The 19,758-nt window shown below is 36.2% G+C and overlaps 1 protein-coding gene across 3 annotated transcripts in view; it reads left to right on the top strand.

The window, feature by feature from the left end:
• Window positions 1-6,673: 6,673 nt before the first annotated feature.
• The window catches only part of LOC149557795 (hyperosmolality-gated Ca2+ permeable channel 2.1-like), a 177,095-nt gene continuing 164,010 nt past the window's right edge, over window positions 6,674-19,758 (top strand). For all 3 annotated transcript variants that reach the window (XM_089832288.1, XM_089832290.1, XM_089832289.1), the window contains exon 1: window positions 6,674-6,805. The gene's annotated coding sequence lies outside the window, so the exon portion shown is untranslated. The remainder of the gene's footprint in view (window positions 6,806-19,758) is intronic.

A 19,758-nucleotide genomic window follows, 5' to 3' on the forward strand; every position in this document is an offset into this window, starting at 1 on the left:
ACGCAAACTAATTGGGACCAATCCTTGGCAACAACAATAGTTCCTTCGGCTAGTGTCTAATTAATTGACTATATCATCCACCTGCATAAAGGTTTAAGCAACTAAATGGTATAATTTGTGAGTCAAGCACAAAATGGTATAAGCAACTAAGTAGGCTCATGCTTGGGACAAACAAAGAAGGATTGAGAGTACTACCCAAGTGAATGCCTTTTATGGCCGATATCCAAGCAAGAAAGGAGAAAAGGAACAACACAGTAATATACAACATAACCATTTTCACTATAATTTTCCTCATTCTGCAAACATTAAGCACATTTTAATATTGTTTAGAAGACATTTCCAAAAGAGGGCGCCTAGAATTGCTTGGCAGATATGCGCCTTCTAGCTATGATCCAATATCTCTCCCTTCCGATCCTTCCACTGCTTTCCAAGTCCGCGATCCTTTTCCATTGTCTTCTCCCAGCTCCACGTGTTTCAAGATTCATAATGGTATCTTTTTAATAATTTCAATAGTGTAATTGACCCAATTTGGTGTTCAAAATTAGCTTTGTAAGCAAAATATTCTTAACGAAAAATGAGATTGCTAAGGCTGAGTAAAAATATGTGTATATTTTACTATTATCATTTTATTTGATTTGATGTCGTTAGGAAATTACAAAAGGATTTGATTAAGTTATCACTTCAGTGTGCAAGTTGACTGAACAATCCGACCATCCCCTTCCAAGGAGCTACCCTCCTCTACTTGGACCACACACTAGTCTTGACGTCCCTACAACCGCTCAAAACACTCAAACAAGGAATGAATCAATATCCACATAGTCATAATCAATAAACATTGTAACTAATCCAAACTAATCATTAATATCATGGTCATATAATGAGATGAGGTAACACAATTTCATTAACATCATGATTCTTAATATCCATTAGTCATAAAATGATGCATAGAAGTGTCTTAAATATATCTAACACTCTTGAAAAGTGTCTTAAATATAAATTTTTTATTATGAAAAAGAGCATTATAAAAGTCCTCATTTATTCAAAAAAAATTTGTGGATTAACAAGTTTTATTATTCAGCGTTTTTCATTGTTCTTCAACTCAGGTCTGGAATTTAATGCCTATATTGGTCGTTTTTCCACTTTTCAGCCGAATATGAGAGGTTTCAAATTTGTTAGACCATATTAATTGACAATTAAACTTTTATAAAAGCATAGTTAAGTTTATTAATAAACCGTCAAAGTTATATGCAATATTTTGAAAATATACTATATAAACTTGTTCTACCAGTTTAAAATATTAGCATGCAAATTATATAATTAGAAATTTTTTGAAGATGATATATATGTGTTAATGTATACTTATTTTATAAAACTTATAAAATGAGAGATATTAGATTTTGTAAATATTACTAATTTATATTTATATTATATTGATGGAATATTAAATAATTCAAGAAAAAACTATTAATATTTATCTTAAAACTTAAAGTAAAAGACATTAACATGATAAAAGTGTAAAAAATAATAAAAATACAATCCTCAAATTTGAGGACTGCTTCAAGTAATCGAGTCATGCAACTCATCCAATAGTTGAAACGATGTCAAATGAAAGCGCGCACGCACACACACACACACACACACACACGGTGCACTGTAGTCAAAATATGCACAAGCCCACATGCCTACACATGCGCACACCCACACACACAAAGCAACTTGGCTACATGATGTGTGCAAGTTGACCGAACAATCTAACCATCCCCTTCCAAGGAGCTACCCTCCTCTACCTAGACCACACACTTGTCTTGACGTCCCTACAACTGCTCAAACACTCGAACAAGGAATGAGTTAGTATCCACATAGTCATAATCAATAAACATTGTAACTAATCCAAACTAATCATTAATATTATGGTCATATAATGAGATGATGTAACAACATTTCATAAACATCATGATTCTTAATATCCATTAATCACAATATCAAATACATCAATATGTCTTTTAATCCCATTAATCACAAAATGATGCATAATTAACCTTAATTATTAACTAATATCATAAATGTAGTTGACCCGTGAAAGATCGACTAGGTCGCTACATAAGTAGGAAACTGGGGATACTAAAAGAGGAGATGTGACAATATTTGAACAACTTCATGATATAATATTTACTAATTTTTATTATACAATATCTAACACTCTTCAAAAGTAACACTCTTCAAAAGTGTTTTAAATATATATTTTTTCATTATGAAGAAAAGCGTTATAAAATTCCTCATTTATTTAAAAAAAATTGTGGATTAAAAAGTTTTATTATTCAACGTTTTTCATTATTTTTCAACTCATGTTTGGAATTTAATGGCTATATTGGCCGTTTTTCCACATTTTAGTCGAATATGAGAGGTTTCAAATTTGTTAGACCGTATTAATTGATAGTTGAATTTTTATAAAAGCGTTAACATTATAGTTAAGTTTATTAATAAACCGTCAAAGTTAGTTATATGCAATATTTTGAAAATATACTATATAAATTTGTTCTACCACTTAAAAATATTAGTATGCAAAATATTAAATTAGGAACTTTTTGAAGATGATATATATGTGTTAATATATAATTATTTTATAAAACTTATAAATCCAGAGATATTAGATTTTGTAAATATTACTAATTTATATTTATATTATATTGATTAAATATTAAATAATTCAAGAAAAACTATTAATATTTATCTTAAAACGTAAAGTAAAAGACATTAACATGATAGAAGCCTAAAGAAATTAAAAAATACAATCTTCAAATTCGACGACTGCTTCAACTAATGGAGTCATGCAACTCACTCAATAGTTGAAACGATGTCAAATGAAAGTATAAATGACGAGCTTCTTGATATGATATGATATGATAGATTTTAATAACGTCCACGAGACTAAAGTAGTCTATGGAACCCATGCAATCACCCTCCCGAGTCAGGAGCGGAACTAGTCAGTTGTAAAGTTTTGGTTAACTTGTATCTCCTTCTCTGAAGTTTTCTAATCAAATCCACTGCTCTCTTCACTTGATCTTCCTCGAATAAATAGTTGAGATCCTTGTTCTGCAATATTTTTGTATAACCAGATCTGATGTCATTGTAAGCCAGACACTCCTTGACAAAGTGTTGCTCTGTCTCGACTGTTCCCATATTACAAAATAAACATGTTCTATTTGCCCACTCTTCCTTCGGAACTTGCCATCGACCAGTTTCACATTGCAGCTGATGTGAACTAGTTCTAAGTTGTGCCATCAACATTTTTGCTTTCCAGTTAATAGGTGCTCTTATATAGGCCTTTTCAGCATGACTAGAAGTGGGATTAAATTCTTTAATGTAATAAGATTTTTTTCGCCCTATGTGTCTTGTCCACAGAATATTGTGGAATTTTTTATTGACAAACTTCTTTATTTCTGTAATGTTATCCGGGAAAGTTTGGATGTTGATATCCCATTTTTACATCCATTTGTCATTTTGCTTCATCCATGTGCTTTTCCGCCTCACAAGTTTTTCCTCTATGATCAACTTGGGCCAATGATGTGTTTCCAGGCCTTAGATTTTCTTTAAATAGCTTATCATCCAGACCAAAGCAACGACTTCTAACGGAAAGGAACCCACCTTCGCCAAAAGGATCTCATACGAAACTGTGGTCTTGACTTTAAGATTGCATGTGATGAAGTGTTTTTGAATTCTTTCTACTTGCCGCCATTTCTGTTTGAACATACTACCTCTCCACACTTCACATCTGTATAGAATAACCGGAGTGACCAACAAACCAAAAAGAGTTTCCATGATTGTCCAATCCCATAATTTTGCGTTCCCGCACTTGTTTTGTAAAGAGTATAATGCCTTCCAACCCCCTTGGATCCTTTTTGATCTGCAAGTATCTCAGTTGAGTTTGTTATGAAAATCGAAGCCTAAGTATTTGTACTCTTCCACAATCTCAAGTGGGCTATTTTCAAACAGAAACTCGTCTTGTATGCCCCTATTCTTCTTTAGCGAGAAGATCATAAATTTGGTTTTGCTAGTGTTAACTTGCATTCTTACTTCATGATAAAAATTTTCTAGTGCTGTCAAGTGCTCTTTCAAACCTTTAGCTGTTTTAGCAAGAATTATGAGATCATCTGCATATAAGAGCAATCTTATCACAAAGTGGGCCAACTGCACCCCCTCACCATTGGTCTTGTTTATCCACTCTTCTAACTTGTCAATATAGAGCCCGAATAATGTTGGAGATAGTGGACACCCTTGCTTAACCTCGATGTTGCTGTCAAAATCTTCTGATAGCCCTTCTGTCGTTTTGATTTTAGCTTTGACTTGCTCATATAATCTATAAACCGTTGACTTAAGTTCTTTAGGAACTTCCAACTCTTCCATTCTATCCCATAATTTATTACGTGGCACTGTGTCAAATGCTTTTGTAAAGTCCACGAAACAACAAAAAGCCTCGTTCCTCGGAGTGTCCCAAACTTTTTCAATCAAGTGTCTAAGAGTGATGTCGTGATCTATAGTAGAGTGTTTCAGTCTAAAGCCTGCTTGCCCTTTTGCACGTTTGCCTTCTGTTTCAGCCCAGTTGCTGATTTTTTGTTCTACCAAGCTGCCAAATAACTTGCCAAATAGTGGATTGATCATGATGGTTCGGTAATTAGAAGGATTGTTTATATCTCCACTTTTGTGGAGTGGGATCACCACACTTGTTGTCCATTTTATAGGAAAACCTTCTCTATTGACATTGTTGAAAATTTTAGTGATGTGTGGTGTGAGGGTTTCAGCACCCCATTTTAAATATTCAACTTAAAGCCCATCTATATCTTGCGCTTTACCAGCAGCTAGCCTCCTTATGCCTTGAATAATATCTTTTTCACTGAATAACTCCCTTGGAGTCTCTGTTTCCATGGTTCTACGTTCTCCTAGATCACACTCGTAGAGAGTCTTGGCATATTCTAGCCATTTGGTACCTGTTATGCTGTTCTCTATCTGAGTTTTTCTCTGCTGTAGCTCTCTCCAAAACTTTTTGGGGCTGTTTTTACCAAGATTAATCAACTCGGTTATTCTCTTGTTTACATAATCTTCTTTCTTCTTTTTAATCAGTTGATCATACTCCTTTCTACTTTCTCTATTTATGTTCTTTTTCCAATTTCTTTTTGCTATTTTGCATTCCTCATCAAACCATGGATTGACCGGAAAAGTGTTCTTGGCTTCTCTTGTGGCCCTAGATCTTTTACACTCCTTCAGTGCTTTAATGATAATAAGAACAAGATTATCCTTGTCCATGAGATGTTGTTTATCAGACTCGAGATGGTTTCCCAGAACCCTAGATAGCCGCAAAAGAGAGTTTTGGAAAGTGGCAGGGTTTTCTTGTGTCATTAAAACTTTGCCAATCGAAATCATTTTCCTCTTTTGTAAAGGTTTTGAGACAATATGTTGAGCTTTAAAGTGAGAGGCCACCCTTATCAAGATGGGGTTATGATAAGATTTTAGCTCCATGGGGCAATCCTCTATCTCAAAGTTAATTATCTTTGCGACATATTCTTGCGAGCATATTACATAATCAACAACACTTTGTCCATTGTATCTTTTGCATGTGATTCCACCTGATTTAGGCCACTTTTCCAAACCATTACATATGGCCATGTTATAGGCAGCATAAGCCTAGTAATTCAGCACCAAAATGATTAATCTTTCCCATGCTATCTTGTGAAGATCTTTCCCATTTTTTTGTCCCTTCTTCTTCAAGCCAAATTGGGTCTCTGCTTTCATTGTAACTCTCCTTAAGATTGAGAGTTTGGTTGTTTGCTGTTCTAGCATTGAAATCCCCTATTATCATTATTTCCCCTAAAGAGCTAAAGGCTGCTATGTCTTTTTTGAATGCAGCGAACGGGTCTTCTCGATCCAATCTATGCTTTATATACATTTTTGAGCCTTTTGGGGTGAAGTAACAAACAACCACCCTTGTAGAAATATGATTCTCTGTTATTTTTATCCGTATACATTGTTTGTTTACATCTTCTTTCTCTAAGTTTACGAATCTGCTCCAAGTTTCTTTTATCAGAACGGTGATGCCTCCATGCCCCTTACCATTATCTATCTTCTCATTCCACAGTGATATCTTCTTATACCCTTCAAAATCTGGAACCCTACATCCATCATGCTCATCAGTCTCGGTAAGCATAATGATGTCATTATTTTTAGCTATCGGCCCTAACCCAGAGTAGTCAAAAGAAGCACAAGCAACAATTTCAAACTCGAAAAAGTTATGAACTGCGAAGCCAATGGTGGCTTAAAGACAAATAACTGCCATAAAGCATTACAAATGCGAATTGGCTATCCAGCCGACAAAATGGCTGTATAGCAGAATTAATTAATTTAGAAATGAATCTACATTTTTATTTTTATCTGCTTCTGCCATCTGCCAATTGCAGTTGACATTTACTGCCACGTGCACTTCCACTAAGATTGCGTGGACCCCTTTTACTTTATCTTTTCTCTCGAAAAGATTATACGGCACTCTACAGAATGGTTACACGTCACATTAAGAAACTACTAGTTGATCGAATCGCGTTTCCTTGTCGATAGAAAGATATAAACGGTAAGATAAAGAGATACAGGGAAAGCTATAAAACCCGATCATTTGTACGGGAAAGGCAGCGCAAACTTGGAGAAGTTTGAGTCGGAGAGCGGTGTAATTTCCCAACGAACGCTCTAGAAAATCTGCGATCTTCCAATAATTACACTGTAAAGTTCGAACTGCGCTCGATTGCGTCAACTGGAAAATCTCGTATGTGTATTCAAAACCTTTAAGCTTAGTTTTCTTGAAAATCTCCCTATTTGCTGTAATACATTGATTGTTAAAATTCGCATGCAATACATTGAATTGCCGGTCTTTTACTAATTTTGTGCAAATTTACTGGATTTGGTAGTTCGGTATAGCCATTCGTCGGATAGATTGTTTATTTTGTTGCGTTTTCTACTTAGTTGTACACATTCAAAATTCACTGCAAGTAAAGTTGTTTATCGAGGAGGAATACCATAATTTTGAATATAAATTTATAAATTCTTGAAGAATCTGAAGGCAAACATTTTTTGTAGAATAGAAGCTGTAGCGATGCCGAGTTTGATTTACTGCTCGGGTTTTACTCTTTGTACGCGCAAAACCTACAGTTTTTGTTTTGACGTCTCACAGGCTGCTCTGTTCTTGTGAGCATCAGAATTTCATTAATAAATTCAAATAATTTCTTTTCCTTTAAGAATGAGTCAAAATTTGATTTCTAGTTGCTTTTTTTTTTTGAAAAAAAGGCATGATGATTTATGTCATTTTTTTATGATTTAATTTTTCGAGTTGGGAACAAGTCGTAACGATTGCTACAGAAGATTTTGAATTGGACATTTAGATGGTAAAAACAAACAAGAGAAAATGAGCAAATATCCAGGCCCAATAAACTGGACTTCCTTGTCGTCTCTATCATCAAGGTTAACAATGTTTGAGCTCACTCCGTTTTGTACCAATAATTATTACCGCACATCCAGTGGTGAACACGCTTTTGCAGACTTTAGAACACGCTTTTGCATTGACATTGATTGCCATCAAGGTGTCTCTGTTGTCATCCAAGAGTTTCCTCCTCTTCACGGCCGTATGTCCAAAGTGGTGTAAATATTATTCATCCTTTCACTCAACTTGTAGACAGCCATAACATTTTCCTTTTAAAAGAGAATTATTGAATGGTTTATTGCCCAGATTTTTCAAATTACTAGTCATCTCGTTCAGAGGGTGGAAGGTTTGAAATGAAAGTTTTTAAGAATGTCCATGAGGCCAAACAGCCTATGGGACCCATGAGTAGCTGGTAACAAAACGATTGAGTGGAAACCAAATGCTGCGAGCCCCAACAGCTAGATCTCTTTTTCTTTCTGCAGCTTGGATCTTTTGGCCTGTATTTTGATCAGGAAATCTGCCACCTTTGTGATTTTTTCTTTTCAAAATGTTTCTCAAGGTGTTCACTTTTAAGGTATCAATGTAAATCTCCCGAATATCTTTGTAGCCTGAGCACTCTATTGTGTAGTGCCATTCAGTCTCCATCTCCCCTTGAGTGCATTGACAACATTTTCTATCCGCCTACTTTGATTTAAGTATTGCCCATCTTCCGGTTTCACACCTAAGTTGTTGTGAACATGTTCTTATTTGGGAAATTACCATTTTGTTTCCGTTTCTATGTAATTCTTTTGAGTATGGTTATGTCTGAGATCAAAACGTTTGATTTCCCATCGACATGCTTTCCTTGAATTTGCCTTGAACCTACATTTTTATTTCCTTGTTGATGCTTGAGTACTTGCTTATTTTAATACCCCACTTATCCATCTATTTGTTGTTTTGTTTAATCCACATGCATTTTTGTTTGTCTAATTTCTCTTCTATTGCTATTTTTGGCCAGCGGTGTTTGCCCATGTTTTCTAATTTCCTTAAGTAGCTTAAAAAAATGCACATAGCTTCCGCTTCGATAGGAAAAGTCCTTGCTTCCACGAAGACAATGTGACATGGAATAAATGATTTAATTTTAAGGTTACTTGTGGTTAAATGTTTTATCAATCTTTCTATCTATCTCCAATTACTTGTTGAAGTGTTTGCTCCATACCTCACAACCATATAGCACAATTGAAACTACAAGAAGCCCAAAGAGAGCTTTCGTAGTTTTCCAATCCCATAGCTCAACACTTCTACATCTATTTTGTAGTGAGTGAGTGCTTTCCATCCCCTTCGTAACCTTTGTGCTTTGCAAGTTTCCCAGCTAAGTTTATTGCAGAAATCAAGACCCAATTTTTTGTTTCTTTGACCACTTGCAAATGGCTACCTTCAAAGATGCATTCACTATGAACCTTCTTTCTCTTCAAGGTAAAGATCATGATCTTGGTTTTGTTGGTGTTCACCTGCATCTCAACCTCATGACAAAATAACTCTAGGGCTTTTAATGTTCCTTCAGATCTAGTGTTGTTTTTGCCATTAGAATGAAATCATCTGCGTATAGAAGTAGTTTTACTACAACCTTGGACATGAACTTTACCACCACAAAAATTGGCTAGCCATTCCTCTATGGGGTAGGAGATAAAGGGCAGCCTGATTGACTCCAATATCACTTCCAAATCATTTTGATAAGCCCTGTTTGGTTCTGATTTTGCCCCAGACATGGTCATATAACCTATGGAAAACGGCCTTATAATGTTCCAGAATTTTCGACTCTTCAATTCTTTTCTAAAGAACCATGTCAAAAGTTTTCTTGAAGTCTACAAAACAACAAAAAATCTCCACCCCTTGGTATCCCAAACTTTCTCAATCAAGTGCCCAAGTGTGATGCAATGATCTATTATAGAGTGTTTTGGCCTAAAATCTACTCGCCCTTTGGCCCTCTTTCCTTCCTTTTTAATCCAAGTGCTGATTTGTCTTTATATCACGTTCCCAAAAAGATTACTGAAAAGAGGGTTTATCATTATAGTGGGATAGTTCGAAGGGTTGTTGATGCTCCCACTTTTGTGCAAGGGGATGACAGCTGGAAACCCCTTCTTGATGACTTTATTGAATATTCTTTTGATGTGAGGTATGAGGGCTTCGATACCCCATTGTTAGTATTTTTCTTGTAGAACATCTATATCACGAGGTTGCAAGCTTTATGATTTCTTCTTAATGTTTTTTACGAGAAGAGTTTAGTTATTGATGTGATTACTAGGGGTGTCTTTATCTTGTCCCCTCTCATATAGCAGCTGTTTTGCATGCTCTGCTCATCGAGGATCTGTGATATTATTTTCTTTATTTATGTTTCTTTGTTGCAATTCTTTCCAAAAACCTCTTGGGTTGGTCCTCTCAAGCGAAATCAATTCTTGCCTTATAGTTTGGATATACTCCTCTTTTTTCAGTCCCTATTATGTCCCCATGTTTTTCTCCCCATCTTTGCTGCCATATATTCTTTGTCATACTATGAGTTTGCTGGACAAACTATTTTTGCTTCTGTTTTAGGCTTAGTAGATCTTTTACATAAGCTAAGAGCCTTTAGAATTATTGAGGTCAGCTTGATGTTGTCTATAGTCTTCTTGTTTGACAAGTTCCCCTCATTGGTTTCCACTTCTTGTAACCGTCTTTGGAGCATTGTTTGAAACTTTTCTTGGTTTTCTTGTGTCAAAATAATTGTTCCTCAAGTAGAATCCTCATTATTTTAGGGACACAGTCTTCGATTCCATTTCTCAAACTAGCCTAAGAATTAGCGATATAATCCTGATCGATAAGCTGGACATATTTGTTTTGGAGTGTGCCTTCTTGACTAGACTATAGTTCAGATTTTCTACTTTTATTTTCTCATTTGAAATTGAATGCTCCCTACAAAGGTTGTAAGCTGACGAAGATAGCCAAGAGAGTGTTAAATTTGAGATGTAAATTCTACATTGAAGTATTGTCAACCTATTTATGATGTCCCCTTTTTAGCAGGTGTCAGGGCATGGTTGTGTTAGCTCATCATTGTGACCCTCGTGAGCTAACAACTTGATTTTAGGGTCTCTGATGGCCAACTTATTATTTATAGCAAGTTAGTTTTGTCTAGTTTTCAATTTTGGCATCGCACTTGGGCACAATACTTGATTAGTGTGGCTTATGCATTTAAGTGGTTTACTTGATGAACTATTAGATATATGAGATATGATTATCGTTGATGTTAATTAAGTTATATTTAATTAAATAACATTATTAGTCTAAGTTTAAGGGACTTTATAATAAAGTGCATTATGACACCTATTGACAGTACTTTTATTTATTTCAAAATTCAATTGTGCAACCAAAAGAAAAGCTATATTTCAATTGAAAAGTATAATTAATAAGACACCGACCGCTGGTGTATTTGAGACACTACCTGATTTATTTTAAAAATGCATTTTCAAGCCTAAATGAAATCATTCTATGCATGCATTTTTATGTACTTGTGGTGAGGAAATTGTAAGGGTTTCATGGAGAATTGTCCTATAAGAATGAAGATTTGTTGTTGGTGTTTGAGCACTTTTTGCTAGCATTTGAGTTGGTGAGTTGTGTCTAGTAGTTTGGTCAGCATTTTGATGCATTTTCTATTAATGTTGTAGCTTCAGTCGGATTGCTTTAATCATGAGATACATTGGAATGACTAATTATTATGATTAATAATCATTAAATAATTAGTGCATGTGTACACACAAACATATATAATCTTATTATAACTAATTTCCTAATTATTAATCTTAAATATTAAATTAATGAATAGACATGTCCCTTTCTTTTCTTGTCTTAAACCATATGTAAATGCAAGAGGTCATTGCACTTGAAAAACACATATTAAGAACAATGCAGTGCTATTACATTTGTAGTGGTCCAAGAAAAAACAGGATGGTATCAGAGCCACCTACAAATGTTATTAAAGAAATTGATGAAAGTACGGATTCAATAGTACAAACATGGCAGTTGAGTGAGTCCTCACGAGTCATGCTATGTGGATGTTATTTGACTATGGAGGTGAAGAATATTATCTTCTAGATACTGAGAAGAAAGGGTGGAGACTTCTAATCAAAGCACAACAAGGAAGAATATAGTAGAGGCATCGACCCTCATAAGGATGAAATGTGATTAAATTAGAAGGTTGGCAAGTACTTTCAAAAGATTTGAATTAGTGATTTAAACAATACATTGATAACTCTATCTTTCAATAGACCATAGTGAAGGCATTTTTTCCTCTTGATCTAGTCAATAACAACTGCTTTGTCACACACTTCCCGAGACTAGAGATCACAAAGCAAGATTATGACAATATAAGAAGATGGTTGTGTATTCATAGTGATTAAGTTGATGATACATATTATAGAGATTACCAGATATAATGCAACATGTCAATAAGCAATAATGCATTTACAAGATTGAGCATCCTTGAATGAACAAAAATCACCAACATGATATCCTTGCACCACCTAAACATAGTGAAACTATAAAAAGTCATGGCCACCAAAACTAAACCTTTGTATAAACTTGACGTGAATCTCCTTGGATAAGAATTTCATGTGAATCATCGTATTGTAGGCAACAACAAGTTGAAGGCATTTCAAGCAGTAAAGATAAAGAAATCCAATTGTTCGTCCTCCAAGTCAATTGACAAATTCTCTTTGATAAAGTGTTGGAGCTAGAATATATATATTAAGGATATGTTATTATATAGATATGCACAATTGCCTTTTCCTTCGTCGCACCATTGAACAAACTAGTTCGCAGAATAAAGGAAGGAATTCGGGCAAACAGGGATAGTATTGTTTTTATAGAATTGGGATGGATAGATTGAGAGGCTAAATGCGAAAGTGGGTGAGGTAGGGTTTTCGTAGTGTGAAATAATTGTGTATGGAAACGCGGAGTTGCAAGGGGGTGAAGGCCTCAACCCCTCCTCACTTTTCCTCTCACCGTGCTTCCAAATGAGCTCGCTTCGACTCCTACACCATCTCACCCTCAAGCTTGATCTCTATTGCAATCACAAGTTTCTACTTGCACTTGATTGGGTGTACTAAGGAAGAGATTCTCGACGTGTATGTCATTGGGCATGACATGGTACATGTCAGCTCATGTTGCTTTGACCTGTGGTAATTTGAGGTTATTAACCAAATCTTGCTTAATGATTAAAGTGTCGCTTGAGTGTGGTTGTACCAAGGTGGCACTATATACATATACCCACTACTTTAAGGTAACACACAAGTACTCACACCCAACTGCACCATGGAGATGACAACGACCATATGTACTTGAATCACTATCACCAACTCCAACCCTTGATAAACTGTTTTGGGTGTGTGGATACTACAAGTGGTCTAACTTGTAGCTGTCGATCCCATCTACTAAAGATGGTGCCAACCCATCCCATAATGGATGGTATGAAACTGGAGCCAACCCACACCTACGCGAATTCAAATGCTCTACCTGTGCATCAAAAGAGAAGTGATGGGCACTCCTCACAATGTAATGCCGATAAAAACTCCCAATCTTTGTCAAGGGCTCATCAGTATCAAACTGGGAATCAGTAGATGGTTCCAATCTTTGACTTTGAATTGCTGGTCGGCTAGGATCCTAGGCAACCCTCTCAGCAAGCCCAACGTCAAAATCCCTTTGGGGAAGCACAATAGATAGAGTCTCTACAATCTTTCCCACCAACCTCCAAATAGCACGAGGGCCTTGGATGAGAGTAACCTCAGACACTGTATGAAGAATTCTCCAAAAGATACTCCATGAAGGACTCTGAGCAGTAGAAATTATATGTGGAAGCATCAACCTGGTCCCCTGCGAGTCACAATTGATCCATTAGAAAATGTGACACTGCCAATTGTCTAATGCTACCCGCTACATGCGATGAAAAAATAGATTTGCTTTTAGCAGAAGGAAGGAAATCATCATGCGAGCTTGTCTCCATTGATGCTCTTACCTTATCTGTACCTACTGCATCCATATCTTGGATGAATGTATCGACCACATCATCACATCCCTCATCTCCAACCGTAGAAGCAAACTCACCACCAACCACCATAATATGTAGCTGACTAGGGTCTAGGGCTCATTCACTTGTGATTGTGACTCTTGGAGAGTCAACTGAGTCCATTGAAGAGAGTCCATAGTCAGCTCAAGCTCCTGGGTGAGCTTGACCACCTCTTCCTCTTTCCCTAACGTCTTATAATTGGTGTTGCCCTAATCCAGAAGGTAATCCCTGTCAACAACTAACTGAGAGTAACTATGTTTCAAGACCCTAACAACCTCTCAAAGTACATGAACTTCTGCTAGGGAAAAACTACTATCACTGTGCTCATCTAACATAAGAGCACCCCAACCAGATATAACTAAAATCTGTCGAATCACATCATAATGCTCAAAAGATGAAGTGATGTCACTATTACTCACCTTCAGCTTACTGGCCACATGATGCCTCTGTAACCCCTGCCTCTTGTGTCCACCCTCTGTTCACCAACTGCATTGTGATAGGAAACTGAATTAGAACTGCCAACCACAAGATCACTCACTGCATGTGTGCTAACGACCTCGCACACATCTGCAATCGAGGCACAACTACTTGGTACCTCAACCAACACCTCCTTTGAAGAAATGGAAGCCCTCACAATATCAATCTCCTCGTATATCTCAGTTTCCACCTCAATTGTAAGATCCTGTAAACATCGATCTTAGGACCCATCAAAAACCTCTTTGGGGTTGTCACCTAATGTTTGGCAATGGGTATCATACCCAGTGCAACTCATAGCATCATCAAATGGATTATCAGATGTGCCCATTCTACATGCATCCACATCTCATAATAAAGCCTCAACTGCTGACACTTGACTCTACACACATGACTCAGTGTCAAGCTATGAATCAATAATACTAGAGCATAAACCCACATCTATTGACTCCCTTGTAATACCCATATCACCAACATCACTATGAGGTGATTGCATACGTGCCTCGGTCCCACCTAAGGAAGCAACTGTATCTTATATTGGAGTAACACTATGATAGCTCACAAACAAGTCTCCAATAATAATCCCTCCTCAAGAGAGCCTGAAGTATTAATGGTAACAATTGCATTAGTTGTCTCTGCACTAACTACAACAACAGCTCTGGGAGCCTCAACTTGTTGAAGCTCAATGCCACTATCCTCCACTGCCACTGACACAACCACATGTCCGTGTGAAATAAGTCCATCATCAACATTGTGGATAGGACTAGTAGGTGTTGTACTAAATATAGGTACATCTGCATCATGGACAACTGTTGAAGAAAATTCAAGCCTCCTTCCCACTGACCTTCTAAAGGTGGAAACCATATACCTTGCTGCCCTATCAACCGTCTCTGGATTCAACTAGGTCTCTGCCAACCTCTGCTGATGAAGCTTAAGTTTCTTCATACTCCCTAAAGACATTTATTTTCCTTCTATCTTCCTCATTACTGTGCCAACTCCTAGAACTACTAGGCCTCTTGTATCTCTCCATATCTGGAAAAACTAGAGTCTTGGCCACTCCCAAAACAACAACTTATATGAATTAATATTAAATTTCCTACCCTACAGGATGGCAGGACATTGCTTTGATACCATTTTAATAACCCTCACTTGTTCAAGCTTAACAAACTTTCAATTCTTTACAACTCAGACGTTCGACATTTCGTCAAACACTTGACAAGCAAACTTAATTCCACTGACTGATTTTGAACAAGTCCTTTGACTGTGCTGATAGATTGCAATACATATATCTTCATTTTTATTTGATGCAAGACTTTGAATTTCTTTGTTTTTTTCGGAAATATTGATATATGAAAGGAACAAATATGGATAAATCTGAAACAAATTCTGATGTTTATGAAGCGTTCAATTCTCAATAATCACAAGCAATTTTATTATGCAACAATAATCAGCCTTACAATTTAATACTTCAGAATTACATTTACTTGGCTAAAATAAGCAAATACAATGGAACCCGTTTTGTCATTTGTTCCCAGTCTCTTCCTAAGAACCAAATCGCAACCCAAGAGGAAACTTCTGTGCTGCAAATGTAGCCACAATTGGGTGCCAAATATAGGTGTTGAAATACAGAGATCAAATGCAGGTGAGAGAAGTGATTCAACAGCAGAATGCAATCCAGTTCAAGGTGCAGAAATGAACATCAGTGCAGCCCCAATATCCCATACTTCCATGCAGCAAATAAGCACTCGATTGAAGTTGCAACGGCTAGCAGATTTAGGCAGTAATGACTCCCAGATTTGCAGCGACTTAAATTATGGAAATGCTGCTTGAGGAAGCGCCCAAGTGTGGCATTTAAGTGCAGAAAACTCTTATGCTGGACAGTAATAATACACACCCAGATTTGCAGCGACTTAAATTATGGAAATGCTGCTTGAGGAAGCGCCAAAGTGTGGCATTTAAGTGCAGAAAACTCTTATGCTGGACAGTATCCTTCATAGTCCAACACTAAGTTGCAGAGGTAATGCACAATACTTTCAGCAAAACGAATGTCTAGATTCGTGAATTCTACATCAGAATTCCAAATTGATAGAAATCTGAAATAACAATTACCAATTTCTCTAGAATATTTTTGTCCTCTCAGCCACAGTTGATATAGTAAGAGAAGACACTTAAGATTTCTTCAACAAACAATTGGTCCTCAGCTACAGTGGATACAGAAAGAGGAGACAATAATAAATCTTAGAAGTGAATCTACAATACTTCAGCTGTAGATACAATGGAACAACTTAGAATTCAGACCCTTATACTTCAGCAAGGGCATCAAAATTCAGAACCTTAGGAAAAGCCACAAAGGCAACGAAAGCAAATAAATATCCAAGCGTACTTTTCCCAATGAAATGAGCTCATATTTATAATGCCTTAAATTGACAAAAGTTTCCAAAAGAACTTGACTTCAAAATCCATGAAAGTTTCCCAAAAGAACTTAGCTCTTGAAACTTTTCAACATCACTTTAAATATTTAATACTTGTCTTAGGCATATAATAAATGGCCACTTTCAATGATGACTCAACTCTCAACTTAAGTGAAATTATTAAGTTAAATTATAATTTTATAATAAGCCACTTAATGATTAATAATAATTTGGCCACAAAAAATATAACAACTCCCAAAATACTTATCATTTATGTGCTATATGAAATAGGAGTCACACCTATCATTTCTCCATGTGACCAAATGCACTTTCCAAAAATAGAAAGTGTCCATCTCAATCAACACCCAGCTTACAAGAAGTTGCGACTGCTTTTATTGCTATTTTGACTGGGACAGGGGTTCGAGGGAAACATCTTACCTGGTGGCAGCCATTTATTGAGTTTGGTGTTCGGAATTAATTAAATCTGCTGCTATATACCAGATGTCAAGACTTAATCAAGCTCTCTGAATTAATTGTATTGCTCGTTGTAAATAGTTTGGAATTGAAATAAGGAGTTACAAGGTTGCAGAACAATTGTTTGATGAAATGCCAAGCTGTAGTTATGTGTTTTAGTTATAACAAATCAACTAGCATGTATGCTAAGTGTTTGTAAAAATGCATAGTGGCTGTAGGTGCACATTTGGCTGTGTGGCAAGTGTTTGTCTCTGTCTATCAGCTGTAATAGTTAATTTCAGTCATGTACATGTTTTTCAAAGGTCTGAAACAAATAGTATATCATTTCTATAAAAACCTTGCATTGTAAAAGCATTCAATAACTTCATTTGCAACCTACAAACATAAAGAAGAGAAAATAGAATTCATAATAGCAGGTTCAAATATTGTATGCTAAATGTTTGACAACTATTCCCCGAGTTTCATAACAACAGATTTTGATCAGATTTACAAGGGATATTATAGAATTGAAGTTAGAACTGGTTGGGTTCTTTACAACTAGTTTAATGTAGCCACTTCCCATTCTTGAGATGTGACAATGTTTATCTAGGGTAGATATTGTATTTATGTGGTAGTGGACCACCTCATGAAATATGGGCACTTATTTTCGATCACTACTACATTTTTAGCATCACAAGTTGTGAGTTCTTTTTTTGGGAGGTTTTCAGATTGCATGGGTCTACCCCAGAGTATTTGATGCAGGAGCATCTTGCATCATAAAATAAAAGGGGGCGTGATAAAAAAATGTACAAAAAAAAAATGGAGAAATGAGCGAAAAAGACATTTAATGTTTGATGTCAAGTTGATTGTGGCTTGAGGGTTTATTTAATGTAAAGATTTATTTAATGTAACTTGCTAGGCCGATTTGTGGCTTAGTTGGTTATAAGTAAGGGGATCTTGTGGAGTCCTGATTCATTTTTCATTCAACGTGGGATTCAACATGGAGGAAGTCAGCTAGAGAGTAGCAAAGAAGAGCGAAGTTGAGCAGAGCTACTAGTTGCGGCTTGGGAAACAAGAAAGTTTCTTGGTGGCTTGTGAGCACAAGTTTAGATTCTTCTTTGAGTTTTCTACTAGATTGTGGATCTGGTTTAGCTAGGGTTTGGATCTTTTGAAATCTTGTAAAACTATTATTGTAATTGTTGATGTATTTTGCCATAACTTGGAAGGCCTTACAGTTAGGGCATGTTGGATGTAAATATTTTGATTATATTATGAGGATTGGCATTGTATTAGATGTAAATATCAATGTTATCAGTATTCTTCCACTGTGTGGTTATTTGCTGGGGGCTAGGACATTTCCTTTGGGGATTCTTCTACCTTGCACTGCATTAGGTGGTATTAGAGAAAAATTCAATTTTGTGGTGGATATTTCTTTTTGGAGTCCTAGATATCTTTGTTGTGAGGTAGCGGATTGTGGTTCTAAGTTCTAACTCACAATTGCAAAGGACTCGCAAATGGATCTTGATATAAAGATATGGTTGCGAAGATGGAAGGTTGATCTTTTTGAGTGAAGATTGGATTTAGTTGGAGATTTTTAGCAAGGGTTTGCGAAGATCTTGGAAGATGCCTCCAAGAAGATTGAACCCTATGATGATTGTAGATCTTCGTGATGTGGTCGAGACAGATTTTAGAGATGTCTGCTCGGTTGGAAGCTAGTTTGATTGATCAAGTTAAGGAAGGGATACTTGAGTTTCCCAGAGATTTCTGGAGTTGGAGTCTACTAGTTCGAAAGAGAGTGGTCTGGGAAGTTAAGAAGATTTTTTAGAGAAGACAAATTGTTGTTGAGGAAAAGGTAAAGGGTGACTTCGCTAAAGCTAAAGAGGTATGTGTGGTTGGTTTTGTTGATCAGTTTGTGGAGTTTGATATAAAACCCACAAAGCAACTTGTGGTCGTTGCTGAGATACCTGAGCTTACTTAAGAGATTCCTAACCTTGTTGAGACTAGGACGGAGATTTGTTTTCATGATCAGTTGGATGGACCTGACATGGAAATTGCAGAGCATTTTATTATGGATGATAAGATTGTTGATTATGAGGATTTTCATATTGTTGCTGATATGGATCTACATTCATATGTTGCTGCTGAGATGATTGAGGATGTACTAGTTACTGTTGATATAGTTGATATGGATTTCCATATTGTTGCTGATGTGGATATGGTTTTGGATTCACATGTTGCTGGACATTCTTTTATTGAGGATATGGATGTTGGTACTGATGTGGAGTTGGATGTTGCTGGTGTGGATTCATTAGTTGCTGACATGAATTTCATGTTTAAGGATATTGTCATTGTTGGTTGTGATGAGTTACAGGGATTGTTGGTGAAGCATTATGTTCAGTTTGTTCTTGGGAGTGGGCATGTTGATTCGGTTGTTGAGATTCATATGATTCTGATGTTTGTATGGATGAAGCTGGGATGGTTGATGTACATATTTGTTCTTCTGTCTGAGATGGTTTGGAAACCTTTGGTGAAGATGAAGTTGGTTGGAGAAATTTCTATTGACATCAAAGCATGGGACATACTTTTTTAATCTTCCTAGAGAGTTTGATACAAGAGCATCTTGTATCATAAAATAAAAGGGGTATGATAAAAAAATTTATTAAAAAAAATTAAAAAAATTTGAGAGTGACGAAAATTGGAGGGAAAAATAAAAATAAAAGTGGAGAAAAGAGGGAAAAAGATATTTAATTTTTGCTACCAAGCCACTTGGGGCTTGAGGGTTTATTTAATGTAACTTGCTAGGCGAACTTGTGGTTTAGTTGGTTATAAGTAAGAGGGTCTTGTGGAGACTTGATTCATTATTCATTCAGCGTGGGATTCAACATGGAGGA

Source organism: Cupressus sempervirens, chromosome 5 (genome assembly GCF_028749045.1).
Source record: "Cupressus sempervirens isolate cs-2001-9-10 chromosome 5, ASM2874904v1, whole genome shotgun sequence".
Taxonomy (NCBI): Eukaryota; Viridiplantae; Streptophyta; class Pinopsida; order Cupressales; family Cupressaceae; genus Cupressus; species Cupressus sempervirens.